Source organism: Callorhinus ursinus, unplaced genomic scaffold (genome assembly GCF_003265705.2).
Source record: "Callorhinus ursinus isolate GAN/ISIS: 27379988/994484 unplaced genomic scaffold, GSC_fseal_2.0 scaffold23, whole genome shotgun sequence".
Lineage (NCBI taxonomy): Eukaryota > Metazoa > Chordata > Mammalia > Carnivora > Otariidae > Callorhinus > Callorhinus ursinus.
The window spans coordinates 6,819,065-6,824,970 of record NW_027397085.1 but is presented as its reverse complement, the minus strand read 5'-3'; the positions used below and the strand labels follow the sequence as shown (position 1 = coordinate 6,824,970).

Below are 5,906 nucleotides of genomic sequence, written 5' to 3'. Positions count from 1 at the left end.
GCTCAGATCCTGCAAACAAGGGCAGTTGTCCACCCATGATACCTCTGTTATTTCTCATGGGCCATACATTTAAAGACTTTCAACAGAACCTGGGAGAAGGGGGGGAAACAAGGAGGAACCAATGGTAGCTGGTCTATCCCATTGGATCCAACCCAGCAAAGAGTGATTTGTTGAGCGCCACATTGATAACAGGCACCGCACCATGCCCTGCCCGGACGTGGGACAATTACTGTTTCCTGGGCACTCGCCCCACGCCAAGTGGAAGGGCTTCTTGTGGATGAACGCATTAATCCTCACAGCACCCCTAGAAGGCAGATCCTATTATTGTTTTTCCACTTGCAGAGAGGGATCTGAAGCACGGGGAGGTGAAGGAATGTGCCTGAAGTTAAACAGCAGAAGGGCTGTCAGAGGCACGGTTTGAGCCTGGCAGAGGGACTCCAGGGTGTGCGTGCTCCCTTCTCCTTTGTGCTGCCTCCCACAGGGGAGATGGAGTCTCCCTCGTCACTCAAGAAACCATAGCCTGGTGCTTGCTTCGGCAGCACATATACTAAAATTGGAACGATACAGAGAAAATGAGCATGGCTCCTGAGTGAGGATGACACACAAATTCGTGAAGCATTCCGTATGTTGTGCAGTTCCCCAGCGAGATGCCACCCTTTGTGGATCAGGTCGGAGGAAACGATATGAGTCAAGGCCCAACGTGTGGCAGTGAATCATGCAATTGTGACATTTCACTGGAAAAATATTCCTGTAAAGCAGTCTATGACATGTGAGCGAAGCTGAGTTACACCTGAAATTTTATGAGCAAACATGTCGTTTCTGCCTATCTCAGAAATGAGAAAATGTCAACTTGAAAAAAAAGAAGAAGAAGCAGCCAGTAGGCTGGGAGGCAGGGCAAGGCAAAGGCTCGGATCCCTGAAGGAGTAGTAACGATGCTACCTTGGTTGACATTCACTGAGCAGTGGTCATGGGCCGCCAGGTCTCAGCCTCTACATAAAATATCTCATTTAACCCTTATAACCGGGAGCGGGGTACTAACATCTCCATTTACAGAGGATCAGGCTGGCTGAGAGAGGTCAAGCATCTTACCCAAAGTCACACAGCGGGTGGAGCTGGGATACAAAAACAGAAGTCTAATCCCCTGAGAGGGCGGAACTGGGCCATAGGTAGGAGCTCCGGCTGTTACTGTGCTCAGGCTAGGTGCGGGCCAGATGAGAGCCACAAACTAAACGCCCTGGACGTTTAGCCGTTCCTGTCTTCTTATTTTTTGTGTGTCTGCCAAGAAGTACAGGACTCCAGTCTTGAGCCCTGGGCTGTGCCCCGCTCGAAGCCCCAGAGCTGCCGGTGGCCGCCGTTGTTTGGCCGGTGATGAACCAGAGGCCACCCTGAGAGCGTCACAATGCAGCACAGAACTTTCAGGCCTGCGACAACGTTTTTTCTTTTAAGAATAAATGCCACAGCATGACCCTATTTTGGGAAACAGCTTTCCACACCCACCCCAGCCTGTCCCTCAATTGTTGGTGTTTGCTTCCTGCTCCACAGAAAGGCCAAAAACACATTCTCTACCTACACACAACCGAGGCAGGGAGGAAGCCTTGTCAGGCCCTGCCCTGGCACGGAGCTGCACGCTCCAGTTATTATCGCTGCGTAACCGAAAGGCATTATTAATACAGACGTATTCCAGAAGCAGCTGGTTTAAAACTCATTCACGGGGGCTGCTACCTGAGAGTACAAGCTGCAGAGAGTATGCCCGCGGAGCCCTCCTGGCTGCGGCAAGCTCTGGGAGCTCTGACCTCCCACTGGAGAGCCACATTGCAGGCCTGCAGGGCACAGAAAAGCTTTCCGAGAGGATCCCTACTCCTTTACCAGCTTGTACTGAGTGAGAGCATAACTGAGCCTTCTAGACTGTGGACTGGTCTCTAAGAGGGGCCGCCTTTATCCAACCATCAAGAAGGGAGTGGGCTGGGGGAGAAATGGGTTCTTTAGAAAACAGAATGAACACCACTGCTTCTCTCACAAACAAAGGGGGAAGTGAACCCCAAAGCAGAGGGGAGAGCTACCTCTCTGCAAAGAAATAAAGCCACCCTCGAAGGTACTACGGCCATGAAGGACCCTAACCTAGTGTGTATTAGAGCTAGAGAATCTGGCAGAAAATCAGTAATATCTGCCCTGCTCAAGCAGAGAACACAGGGGCTCATGTGTGATGCTGATGGTGATTAAAAACAATAATCAGCATTATTTACCACACACCAGGCGCTGATCTGATTAATTGACACATGCATTTAATATTTGTGACAACCCTATGAGCTGAGTTTTATTATCATCTCTATTTTACAGGTGTGGCAAGCAAGGCACAGAGAGGTTAAGTTCGTTACTCCAGATCACACAGCTAGAAAATGGCAGAGCTGGAATTTGAACATGGGAGGTCCAGGGAAAACTGTGGGAGCATTTCTAGGGGTATTTTTAGGGGCAAGTATGATAAAGCTGCAAAGTGTTCTGTGGTTCTGGGTGACTACTAGCCTACTCCAGAATATGAGTGTTGGTTTTCCTTTCTTATAACAAAGGTGCCTTCTGGGCCCTGTACACAGGTGGACAGAGGCCCAAAGCAGTGCTCAATAGGGAGAATTCCCCAGGCTCTAGCTGGGAGCTGGAGCAAGAAAAGAGTGTCACCTCTGACGTAAAAGTGTCTGACACCAGGTTACCTACAAATACACTGTGCCGCCCTCCTTCATGACCTGGATGAAACAACTCTCTTATCTGCCCAAACCAAAGGTTTTCTTCATCTGTGCAAAGGAGATGAAAGGGCAGGAGTCACCTGCCCAGGCTGAATTTGAAGAGTCCTAACTGCAGGCCTCAAAAGGATCACACTTCTGTTTGTTTCTCTTGTGGCCTTGTCCCTCCCCCTTACTGGCCACTGCCCGAATCGGGCCCAAGAACCATGTGCCCCAGGATGGCCTGGGTCCTTTTTCAGAGACCAGCTCGTTGTTTCCTGGGGCGGTCAACCCGATTTACATCCACTCACTGAGTGACACTCCATTCACCTGGAGAAAGAGCCTTGGAATCAGAAGCTATGTTCATGAGCTACTTCTAAATTTAAAAACCAGGTTACAAAATCATATGTAAGTTGTGATAGTATTTTGGGAGGAAAGAATAATAATGACAGTTAATGTCTGCTGAGGGCTTCCTGTGTGCCAGACACGGTGCTACCGTGTCTGGAAGGAGGTACTACCTCCTTCCATTAATCCTCAGTGACACACTGAGGCAGGAATGGCGTGAGGTGGGTGTAAAAACCCTGAGAAGGTAAAGGTTAAATAAACCACTCAAGGTGTAAGTGACAGGATCAGGAATGAAACCCACTCTGATCACATCTCCATTTTACCTTTCAGCCTCCCTAGTCACCATCCTCTCAAGAATGTTTGTAAAATAAAAAGCCTTTGAATAGAGAACTAGTTTCCCCCCTCAGAGCAAAGGGCAGGCTTGCTTACTGGCCATTGGAAAAGATCTGCGTTCCTTAAGCTCAGGCTTCTTCTCTGTAATGCCACCCACTGGCTGTGCAGGCATCCCCTGGCCCTAGCAGGATCACACTTGAGAAGTAGGGCTCAGGGAACGTGCTCCATATTGCTGGTACTCTAGCTGCTGCGATTGCTGTGAGTAATAAGCTATTCTTTGTCTCTAGCCCAGGAGTCTCGTGTCTTCTCCCAACATCCATGAAACTCGCAGCCTAACTCATTACATTGTAAGGAGGGTAACATTTGAGACACTTCATAGTGTGTGATGCTTAGCCAGTGGTTCTAAACATGATATACTCCACTTTTCTCAATCCGAGGGGCACTGTCCATTTTATTCACTCAGCCGAGGTCTCTCATTCTGTCATTATTTTCTTGTTTTGTGGATAATTTTGATGAATTATGAGTGGGGGAAGAAAAGGGGTATACAAGCGAGCATGGTCCATCTGCTGAAAGTAAATTAAAGGATAATCCCATTGACCATTAGAAGGCAAGAATCATGATAGCTCAAGGCATGAAAATGGTTAGGAATCAAAGGTATAGATCAACAGGAAATAAGGAATTGGTGGAAATTGCCTAATGTAAAAAGAGCACTAAAACACCATTGTGCTTAGGCAGCATTAGTCAAAAGTTGCAGAAAGAATGGAAGAAAATAAAACAATAGCTTACATATGCCACTGAGAATGCATCCTCACTGCAAATGTGCCAGGAAGACCAACTATCACTGATTTCACATAGAGTTTCTATGCCCAAGAATGCATTTTCTAAATAAGATATGCCTTCATTCCATCATATGGCACAGGTAGGTACCATAGAATTTGTAAACTGGAGTCTATTTCTGAACCCAGCCCTGCAATAGGACAAAAGAGCATGTATAAATGTGGCCATATTGAGATTTTTGTCCTAAAATATTGCTGGAGAAAAAAGTTAATTGTAAGGTTTAGTCAAAAACATTTCACACAACTATTGCCTTTAAATTTTTTCCAGTTATAGGAAGTCATGACCATGTTACAAATAAGCTCTGAAAATAGAGCATTCAAGGAAAGAATTTAGTAATCAAAGTGCACGATAAAATTAATCTGACTCAAATTTTCCAGCAAAACAATCACAGTGCTACCTGGTAACCAGGCATAAGCAAATCATGTAAATGAATGTAATTAGTATTACTTTGACACAAAAACCAAGAGTTTGCAATTCTTTTCTCTTATTTTTAAGACCCTTTACTCTAACCTCATGCATGGGCACTGAAGAACACAGAGGGTACACAGCAAGGCTTCCACATCACAGAACCGAGATTTACTGGCTGGGAAAAGGGGGCCCAAATTAAGTTCCTTCTCTTAGCTGCTTCACCTCAGAATGGAGAACTGGTAACGCACTTCTGAAACAGCTAGGTTGCCCTCAAACAGTAGACTGTTAGCAGGAGCTCAGTCCTGGGACTGAGTGGCAGTGAGACTCAGACATACTCAGACCAATTTTGCAAAATTGAAGAGCAGAAGCCAAAATTGGGAGTGAAGAGTGTGTACAACAATTGCCCTTGATGTTCTTAGATGAACTCTCAGCAGAGGCAGATCCCTGAAAGATAGAAGTCCAGGGTAGAAGAGGCCGGCGAATCCTAGTCTGCAGCTTGATCAGGACATTTACCATCTATAATGTGGTTTAATATTACCCACTTACCCATCTCTCCTCCCCTCCCCTCCCTATTACATACTCATGTTTCCATCCTTATTAAAACACATCAGCCCTGAATCTCTCTGGCCCCGGTCCCATACACACACATCTTTGTGACTGTCCACCCACACCCTCAACAGACAGGTTGGTAAACACTTTTCAAGAGGACCTTTTATGTTCCACAGTCCTCTCGGCTCCCTGAGAACTCAGAAGCCCTGCCTCCCTAGACTGGAATATAAATGTATTCACACCTTGACTTTCTGAGGACTTACTGTCAAATCCCTATTCCTCCCATTTCAGGAGTTCCCTCCTGGCCTTCTCATATTTTTTATAATAGCTTTATTGAGAGGCAATTCACATACCCATTAAAGGTACAATTCAGTAGGTTTTAATATATTCAAAGAGTTGTGCAACGACCCCTCCACTTTTAGAACATTTTCATCACCTCAGAAAGGTGATGCCACTCTTAATTCTCCCCTAACCATCCACCCTTCCACCCCCACCCCAGCCCTGGGCAATCACTGATCTACTCTTCTGTCTTAACGGATTTGCCTCTTCTGGCCATTTGCGTAAATGGAATCATACAACATGTGATGTTTCGTGACTGGCTTCTTTCACTCCACATAACGTTTTCAGAGTCCTTCCATGTTGTTGCACATACCAGCACTTCATTTCTTTTTATTGATGAATAATATTCCATCATATGGATAGGCCACATTTTATTTACCGCCT

General features: G+C 46.2%; 1 non-coding gene across 1 annotated transcript; it reads left to right on the top strand.

The window, feature by feature from the left end:
* Window positions 1-523: 523 nt before the first annotated feature.
* Window positions 524-630, top strand: LOC112839614 (U6 spliceosomal RNA). The gene has a single exon (XR_003212276.1). It is a non-coding gene; the product is annotated as a U6 spliceosomal RNA (small nuclear RNA).
* The last annotated feature ends 5,276 nt before the right edge of the window (window positions 631-5,906 follow it).